Source organism: Palaemon carinicauda, chromosome 12, assembly GCF_036898095.1.
Source record: "Palaemon carinicauda isolate YSFRI2023 chromosome 12, ASM3689809v2, whole genome shotgun sequence".
Classification (NCBI taxonomy): domain Eukaryota; kingdom Metazoa; phylum Arthropoda; class Malacostraca; order Decapoda; family Palaemonidae; genus Palaemon; species Palaemon carinicauda.
Window position 1 is genome coordinate 141,885,548 of NC_090736.1, and position 11,002 is coordinate 141,896,549.

The following is an 11,002-nucleotide window of genomic DNA, read 5'->3' on the forward strand; positions in this document are numbered from 1 at the left end:
CACCTTCATCTCAAACTTGAAGTTAGTCGAACTGGTTCTGTATGTTTGCGGTTGAAATGAAGGTAAAATTCAGTTAAATCACGTTATTTGTTACAGGAAAACAAAAAAATTCTGTTCAAATGTTCGAAATGATACCCTGTAGCTTGTAAAACTTTACCCAAATTTTCTATGAATTAAATAAAAACAGATCAAACCAATACCGAGATACGATAGAAATAGAACATGTTGGTAAAAAGTGATTTTTGAGAAAGATTGCAGTTATACATTATATGATCATAGAAAGTTCGTTGGTTGCATACAGTATATAGAAAACTATATTTTAAGCAGTGACTATATTAAAACTGGTCCAGTTCAAACGAATGTTAAAAGTCGAGAGAAGTCGATGATTTATTTTGATTTATTAATTTGATACAAGAAAACTGTAGCCGAAAATTTTTTATTGGTCTTAAATGTGCTAAAACAAATTTCATTGGAACGATGTTTTTGTTGCAGAAAATATATGCCCGAACATGAAGTTAAAAGGATAAAAAACCGAAAAATCTATATGTGGAACCTCGCCTCTGAATAGCTTTCTCAACCCAAGTAATATAGATAATATGAAATAAATAGAACACTATATCCAGTACTAAAGATTGTTACCGTCGGATTTGCTGTAACCGAGGTCTTCGAATAAGAGGGCTCCCAAAAAAATAGTGTTTCCTCAGGACATGAGACCGAAATCAAAAGAAGGATAAGCACTACTATTATTACTATTTGCTAAGCTGCAACCCCAGTGGGAAAAGCAGGATGCTATAAGCCCAGGGGCTCCAACAGGGAAAATAGCCCAGTGAGGAAAGGAAACAAGGGAAAAATTAATTGTTTTAAGAACAACAACAATATTGAAATAAATATTTCCTATATAAACTATAAAAACTTAACAAAACAAGAGGGGGGGGGGAAACAAGAGAGAACATTGTGCCCTAGTGTACCCTCAAGCAAGAGAACTCTAACCCAAGGCAGTGAAAGAGGTTATGGCACTAAGCAAGACTAGAAGAGCTGCTTACCATAGCTAAAGAGTCCCTTTTACCCTTACCAAGAGGAAAGTAGCCACTGACCGATTACAGTGCAGTAATTAACCCCTTGAGAGAAGAAAAATTGGCATGGAGTTCTTGGGAAACAAAGTGAGATCATGAAAAGTAGAACACCACTTTTTCTTAAAAGAAAAGCATTTAATCATGCCCCTACCTGCATTAACTTATGCATAAAAAACTTGGAGCCTTAGAACATAAGCTTGTTATAACTCGAAGAGCTATAGAAACAATAATGATGGGAATAACGCCTAAGAGACAGAAAATAGAGCAACATGGATGCGAGAGCAAACTTGAGTTGAGGACATTCTAACAATATGTAAGAAAAACAAATGGACACGGCTTGAACGTATAATGAGAATGACGGATAATAGAAGGAGAAGAATAAAAGAATGGGTCCCTGGAAATTGCAAAAAGAAAAAAAAAAAAGCAGGGGCTAGGAAGAGAAGACGATGGGTTGCGAACTAAGATAATTTACTGGTGTAAAATGGCATGGAAGACCATTAACAGATGCAAGTGGAAGGACATGTCTGAGGCATTTGTCCGGCAATGGACTAGCAACGGCTGATATATATATATATATATATATATATATATATATATATATATATATATATATATATATATATATATATATATATATATATATATATATATATCAGCCGTTGCTAGTCCATTGCCGGACAAATGCCTCAGACATGTCCTTCCACTTGCATCTGTATATGAGTAAATCTTTTGAAAATACTATCGACGCTATGTGATGTAAGCAACAGTGAAACACTACTATGGCTATGTGCTATAAAAACACATACCTTCATTCATTTCCCCGTTGTCCATTTTGAAGTACCTGGTTCCTTATTGCTCACTCCGCAAAATAAGTTTGCGGGCACTCTATCTCTTTATAGATAGGTGCAAAGCTTCTAAGCTTATTCTTATTATTGTTATTAAGTTTATATCATCTGTGCCTTAAATAAATTAATATCATAATGAGCTTCACAATCTTTACTTTTATTCCCTTATACTTTGAAATTGGATAGGATAACACCTTGCTATCATCAGTTTTGGAAACCTGTTGTGGTCATCAGTTTGGGCTTCCTAAACTCTTCTTTTATATTCCTTGCCCTATCTATAAATGCAGCCAGATCCCTGCTAGGATTTTTTAGCATACCTAAACTTAATTCTACATTCTTTAGCTGTTCTAACTTTGGGCATAAAAATAAATGTTCGGTGGTGTCTTCTTCCTCTTTGCATAGATCACACAAATTGTCATCATATTTTCCCCTGAAATTTGCTTTTAAGTTGAGCATATTTAATCTTGCTTTCATCACAAGGGATGCCTTATCCAGATACATTTCTCTGATATAAGGCATAGGGCCATTTCCTTTAATAAATCTTAATTTTTTCATTATTTTCTTTTTTTCTTCAATAGTTTCTTCTATTTTTTCTATAATTCTTTTCTTGATTTCTTTTTTCAGGGTCCTTTTCCCCCAACTTCTTATTTCTTCCACTTCCATCCCATATTTACTGCAGATTTCTTCTACGCTCTTGCTCCAGCACTTCCCATACGGGTTCTTCAACTGATCCTCAATTATCTCTCTTACTAATCTTTTTTCCTCGGAGTTTATGATGTTATGGAAGAGCATTAACTTCTTATATTCTATTCTGCAGGACACCGGCCATATTCCTGTTTCTGCAAGTATGCCCCAATATGGAGTACTCGCAGGTAGTTCATACATATTTCTTATTATCTTGTATTGGAGGTTTTCTAGATCTTTCATATCTTTGTCCCTAATTACACTCCAGGTCTCCACGTTGGCAAATATTGTTGGTACAACTACTGTTTCATATATTTTCTTTCTGACTTCCAATGCCATCTTTCCAACTTTTCTCGTATCCCCATATTTTCTTATTTCTTGGGTCATATATGCAACCCTCTGGGGTTTTTTACTGATACTCAATTCTTTGTTTCCCTTCTCTGTATACCATTCACCCAGATACTTATATTCCTTAACTAAACTTACTTTTCCGTTCTTCACTTTTGTTTCAATCTCCACCTCTTTCTCTTTCTTTCTTTTGTTAATTCTTAATACACCCGATTTTTTGGGGTTGGTGTTTATAGTGAATTTCTTTAGGGTCTCTAGGCTATGACAGTTACTTATGGCACTTTCGATACCATCTTTCCTTCCTGAGGGAAACATTATATCATCTACATATACAAGTGATTCAATTTCAATATTTCTTATCAATGTGATATTTTTTCTGCTAATGCTATTAACTTTGTCAGTAAAACGAGATTATAGGTTCAGGTTCTGGGGTGAGGCATAGCCTTTATAACGGCGCCTCAAACGCTTATCTTCTTGTACTGTTTTGTCTTTTCTTCCACATTATGTTTAATACTTCTTTTTTCTTTTCTATATTTGTTTCACCAAATGAAAATAATCCTACTATTTTCTTTGGGTCTTCGTCATATGGTTGTTGTAGCTCAATTACTTCATTCCTTTCTTTTCTATATTCCTGGCAAAATAACAAAAAATGTATCAAATCTTCCTCCTCATTTTCACAAAAATTACAGTTTACATTCCCTCCATTGTGTCTATTTATTTAGTTTTAACGTATTAGTTCTTGCTCTAAAAAATACCACACGAAACACTGCCGTCCCTCCGACGTCACTCCAAAAACAAGTGTTTAAGTCAACGTCGTACACGGCCTATATGCACACTACATTTACCAGTGAAACCATCACTTAATGCCAAGAGGTCAAGTTGTATTTGAAGTCGTTCATAAAAGGTATGGATTATCACACAGCTCTGACTCGTCCATCTAAATCCCAAGTATTTCCCAAGCTCCACCCCTTGAAAGTAGTCCGGTTCGGAAAGCAGCCACGGTTGAGATACCTAGACCCAGGATTAATATTAATCCTGTCTAGACCTTGGGTTGACTTCGAGAGAGAGAGAGAGAGAGAGAGAGAGAGAGAGAGAGAGAGAGAGAGAGAGAGAGAGAGAGAGAGAGAGAGAGAGAGAGAGAGATTATTTAATGAATTTATTACGCCCAAAGACGTCAAACAAAGTTACATATCAGCAGCTACATACAGTACATCAGGAATCAACAGAAAAAAGAAAAATTACAGCATTGAATCATCAGTATCTCAGTTACAAAAATAACATATATGAGATCGTATTCCATTATCACAACAACTGCAACAGACAGTTTAGCAGCCACCAGAGTGTGGAGGAGTCAAAATTACGTCTAGGTGGTCATCTTGAGTAAATATTGACAGGTTTGAAGTAAATTTTGTCCTTGAGGTAACAGATTCCTGACAGTAGGGCAATGAAGGCAGTAGTAGAGAGAGAAAAACTATTGATACTTCCATTTAATTTACGTCTGCATTCTATTTCCAACTTGTTAGATTATGTTTGTTTAAAAGAAAATTAATCTTCCCAACTCTAGATTCACTCTTGATATGCAGGCCTACCACGGGAAATAATGAAGAGTGACATTGACTGGTTGTAAATGGAATAAGGAAGCGGTTGGGCAAACTTTGGATTGGTTCAATTCGATAGACGATGGTAAGCAACAGTAAAATTGAGCTGGTGGCTTAACCATCTGTTCTTTATTTTCCCCGCGGCTCTTTTAGTCTCAGAATTGTAGTTTTGCTTCTACTGTTATTATTATTATTATTATTATTATTATTATTATTATTATTATTATTATTATTATTATTATTATTATTATTATTATTATTATTATTATTATTTGCTAAGCTACAATCATAGTTGGAAAACCAGGATGCTATTAGCCTATTTCTTAACTTCGTTGAGTATTTTCCATTATGGATACGATGTTCCTAAATATCTAATGATATATCTAGTTTAAATCTGGTTTTAAAAAGTAATACCAATTTATTCCTTCAATTAAAAGCATTCCCATTCATACGGTTATAGCTATAGTTTTTCATTTTCTTTACATACTCTTGATTACTATGGTATGTTCATGATTGAAATAAAATGAGTTGTGAAAATGTGTATAGGTATATTAAATAGAATATCTTATTAAATATAACTCCCTTTTTGGGGGGTCTATGGCTATTATTATGATAAACATACCTGCCATTTGTGAGATTTATGACAAACCTCTCTTAGACCTAACAAGAAAGCGATTGACAAGGGTGATACGGTCAACTATTCCCCCTGGGGATTATAGAATCTGTCATGGTTCAGCTGAGGACCTGGTTCGGCTGTAAACAAACCCACGTGGTTCACACAGTTCCCTTGGAATACTCCACTGTTCTTTGCAAATTCGTCTGATAGGACTCCACTAGCATCAACTCTGCACTGGCTATGTTCATGAACAGACTTAATCAAATTTTCATATTTAAGAGGAACTCCATAGGAACGCAGGACTCTCCACAGAATTGGCCTGTGCACAGTATCAAGGGATTTTTCATAGTCCACAAATGCCATCAAAAGTTGATTTCTATATTCTACACATTGCTTGATGTATCTCAAAATGAAAATTGGGTCAGTACGACTTCTACCTTTTCTAAATCCCGCTTGTTCATCTCTCAGCTTTTCATCAATCTTTCTCTTTAGAATAAGCATGCTATATATTTTCATGACAGCTGATATAAATGTGATGCCTCTGTAATTATTGCACTTATATATATATATATATATATATATATATATATATATATATATATATATATATATATATATATATATATGTATATATATATATATGTATATATATATATATATATAGAGAGAGAGAGAGAGAGAGAGGAGAGAGAGAGAGAGAGAGAGAGAGAGAGAGAGAGAGAGACAGAGAGAGAGAGAGAGAGAACTATTATCAGATGAAAAGGATTGTGTATATTATGTAAGTAGATGAAGAAAGAATGTGTCATAAATATTATAGTTTCCAAGAAATTAAATTATATACAGCTATTTAATCTATCTACTATGCATAGTAATCCGTCGTTTCTTTCAATTAAAAAATATTTATGAACAAACTACTTCTGGTTCTATGCTATAACCGATGAGAAATGTCTATTTTTATATATGTATTTTTCATAAAGGTTTGTAAACACAAATAGATTATTATTTGGTCATGTATGTCATATTGATTATAATTTGGAATAAACTAGTTTTTGGTACCCACATAGAGGACAATTGAGTGGCAACCTTTCCTAGTAGGGGGTTAAATCGGTTGAATCCCGGTCAAGGTCAAAGAGGTTTAGTCTAGGCCAAGGCCAATAGATCTAGGCCACGGGCATTCCACGTGAAAGCCCTGAGGTCAGCTTAACACCTGAGAGAGAGAGAGAGAGAGAGAGAGAGAGAGAGAGAGAGAGAGAGAGAGAGAGAGAGAGAGAGAGAGAGAGAGAGAGAGAGAGAAAGCTTTGCAAGTAAGGTTCATGTTTTCTAAAGATTGTCATCTGAAACCAAACACTACATATCCTTACCCTTGGAAACCACTAGCATTATTATTATTATTATTATTATTATTATTATTATTATTATTATTATTATTATTATTATTATTATTATTATTATTATTATTATTATTATTATTATTATTGTTGTTGTTGTTATCATTATCTAAGCTACAACCCTAGTTTGAAAAACAAGATGCTATAACCCAAGGGCTCCAACAGGGAAAAATAACCCAGTGAGGAAAGGAAATAAGTAAATAATGAATTATTTTAAAAACAGTAACAACATCAAAACAGATATTTCATATATAAACTATAAAAGGACTTATATAATAATAATCATTATTATAATAATAATAATAATTGTCAGCCTGTTCAACATAAAAACATTTGCTGCAAGTTTGAACTTTTGAAGTTCTGCCGATTCAGCTACCCGATTAGGAAGATCATTCCACAACTTGGTCTTCAAAGCTGTAATATTCTCTAACCTTTTGTTTACCATAATATTTCGTAAAGTGAAAATGGGAGGGATAACAGCAGGTTGAAACCATCTCTCTCTCTCTCTCTCTCTCTCTCTCTCTCTCTCTCTCTCTCTCTCTCTCTCTCTCTCTCTCTCTCTCTCTCTCTGCGTATGTGCGTGCGCAATATGCAAATGTGCATCCTCTGCTTTTATTAATTTATTATTATTATTATTGCTGTTGTTGTGGTATTCTCTTCCAAATAAATGGAGGAACAATACGGACAGGACAATATGCGAGCGTTAATATGAAAAAAATGAATGAAAAATAATGCCTTTGCTGTTTGATTTACTCTAAACAGGCTTTATAAAAATGCTTGTACAGACGGAAAAGGGATTTTTTTTTTTTTGCAAAATAACATTGAAAATGGCTAGAAATATCTATGAAATATTATTATTATTATTATTATTATCATTATTATTATTATTATTATTATTATTATTATTATTATTATTATTATTATTATTATTATTATTCCATCTTATTTCTCTTAATCTTGATTTTTATAGTTTATAAATTTATATGAAAGTTCTAACATAATGTCGTTACTTGAAATGTGTTATTTTAATCGTTCATTACTTGTCTTGTAGTATATTTCCTTATTTCTTTTTCTTACTGGTCTATTTTTCCTGTTGGGGCCCTTGGGCTTACAGCATCCTGATTTTCGAACTAGTGTTGCAGCTTAGCTTAACTTGTATTATTATTATTATTATTATTATTATTATTATTATTATTATTATTATTATTATTATTATTATTATTATTATTATTATTATTATTATTATTATTATTATTATTATTATTGTCATTGCAATGCAAGCAATAAAAGAACCCTTATCTGCAAATCACGAAAAATAATTAGTACGAGGAAATAATATGTAGGCCTACTGTATAAAGAATCAACGAACAATTCAGAGAGAAGCAAATGGATTTATATATAGTGTTTATAGACCTAGAAAGGGATAGGTACTCTAGACCATGGCATTCCCAAGACGCTAAGGGAATTTGGATGAATATGAGTGAGATTTTCCAAGAGAAGTATGTACTGGTGAGTCATATGACTTACAGGAATGTGTACACCAGAATAAGGCACACTGTTGGAGAGACTGAAGGATTAGAAGTGAGAGTTTAATAACACCATTTATCATCCCTTTGCCCATCTATTTTCAATACTGGGATAAGTAACATGGACTTGAGTCATGGTATGGCAATGAAACAATCTCCAATAGATTTAGTAGATTTGAGAACAAAACTCTCAGAAGGATATTGAGAGTAAAATAGCAGGACAGGATTAGAAATGAAACTTATAAGAGAGATTACTAGAGTGCCATATGTGGATGAAATCATGATGAGGGGTAGATATAGATGGTTTGGGCATGCTCTTCGCACTCCCCAGGGGAGAGATTAGTTCACCAAACGTTCAGTTGGGCTCCACAAGGCACTAGAAGAGATGAAGACCCAGGCCTACATGGCTAAGAACTATGAGGCGCGAAGGAGGAGATGATGAATGGAGAAGTGTTGAATTAAAAGCTCAAGGTAGAGACGACTGGCGAAATCTAACCGTGGCCCTTTGCGTCAATGGGTCAGGAGGAGATGATGATGATAGGTAACATGACAGAGGAAGTAATTAAATGTAGATGATGCTGAGTGTAGAGGTGATATGTTTTGTTCAGAAATCAGAGCAAGTTCAAATTGAGTCGAGTTGGATCTTATATATTTTATTAGTTTTGATATAGAATACAGACGATAAACGTTATTGTTAAAGCTTCACATTTTTTTGTGCGTAAATGACATAACATTTGATTTGCTAGAAATTTCTTGATTTAGACTGAAAATAAATCCCAAATCGTCAGATCTCTCAATGTCTACCAAGATTAGCAACTTTCCATGAATACCAAGCCAATTTTATTTTTAATAGACTTTTATAACATCAATACTATTGGAAATGGAATTTTGAGAGATTCACTGCATCCTCTCATATTAAAAAATCCGAGGATGTCCGCTATCCATTGCTCCCAGCAAGGTCAATGGACATTCTTCTTCACCCAAGGGGTTAATGCACTGTAATTGTTCTGGCCACTTTCCTCTACTGTAGGTAAGGGTAGAAGAGACTCTTTAGCTATGGTAAGCAGCTCTTCTAGGAGAAGGGCACTCCAAAATTAAATCATTGTTCTCTAGTCTTGGGTAGTGTCATAACCTCTGTACCATGGTCTTCCACTGCCTTGGGTTAAGAGTTCTCTTGCTTGAGGGTACACTCAGGCACACTATTCTATCTTATTTCTCTTCCACTTGTTTTTATAGTTTATATAGGATATACTTTTTTTATTGTTACTCTTAGAATATTTCATTTTCCTTATTTTTCTTTTTTTACTGGGCTATTTCCCCTGTTGGAGCCTCTGGGCTTATAGCATTCTGCTTTTCCAACTAGGGTTGTAGCTTAGCAATTAATAATAATAATATTAAAAAGGATAGTTTTTACATACTCGTATATATTCATATTAAATAGCCTACCGCCGTCTATATTTACTTCCGGTAGATTTTTGCAGTCATTTGGTTAACATTTATCGTGCAACAATAGATTACTAATATAATTCCGGAACTGTTAAGTCCCGTTGAAACTATTCCAAGAACGAATCCAGCGTTGTGTTTACATCAAGGTTTACAGCAGATGCTTTCGTAAAAAGCGTATACTTGAAAATGAACATTATTTCTTCAGTAAAAAGTTTTTCTTTTATGTGATTTTATTGGCGTATGATTCTGAAAAATGTTCAATGACTATATAAATATTTCAATTCAAATATGAGTTTATTAAGAAATGATCTATGATGTAATCAAAATTTTGACGTGTACATTAAATCTACGTTTATTCACGATTAAGTATAAACGATTCCAATAGTTCCTTTAAAGGCCAATCTTTAGTGTTTCTAAGAAAGCTTAAGTCACGGATTTTCGAAAGACTTCGGCGTTAGGAACAAGCTTTACACATCGAAAGAAGTGTTTTGTAGTAATGGTTCTCTTGAAAATAGCTTGTGCGATAACATCGTAATAAATATTAACATTTTGTTTTTCTATCAACTGTTGTCTAAATTACCACGTAAATTATGAAAGTGATAGCAGTAAGTCCCCCCCCTCTCTCTCTCTCTCTCTCTCTCTCTCTCTCTCTCTCTCTCTCTCTCTCTCTCTCTCTCTCTCTCTCTGATAACATTTATAGTTTTATCAACTGTTATCTAAATTAACACGTAAATTATGAAAGTGTTGGCAGTAAGTCTCTCTCTCTCTCTCTCTCTCTCTCTCTCTCTCTCTCTCTCTCTCTCTCTCTCTCTCTCTCTCTCTTTTTTTTACTGATAACACTTTTATAGTTTAGATATCAATATAAAAGCAGTCGACTAACTGAATGAAAAAGCAGGATTTAGAAAAGGTAGAAGATGTACTGACAAAATTTTCATTTTAAGAAATGCGGTACAGCAATGTATAGAATATAGAAATCCACTTTTGATGGTTTTTTTTTTTTTCTTTTTTTTTTTTTTTTACTATGAAATAGCCTTTGATAGTGTGCACCTGTCAATTTTGTGGGGAGTCCTGCGTTATTATGGAGTTCCTCTTGAATATGTAAATTTGAAGTGTGTTCATGAGCATAGCAAGTGCAAAGTTAATGTTAGTGGAGTCCTTTCAAATGAATTTGCAGTGAACAGTGGAGTACTCTAAGGGAATGTGTTGTCACCTATGTTTTTTACCCTCCTCATGAATTTTGTAATGCATAGAACAGTTGGGGATGGCGGAGAAGGATTGGAATGAATTGTTAAGAGGAAATTAGCTGACCTAGAGTATGCTGATGACGCTATCCTTTATTATCAGAACACCACAGGACTTGCAAAGCTTGATTATCATGAGGTTGGCTCAAGATAAATAGATTAAAGACAGATGATAAGAACTGAATATGTAATGTAAGATGAAATATCATTGGAAGGAGAAAGGATTAATGAGGTGGA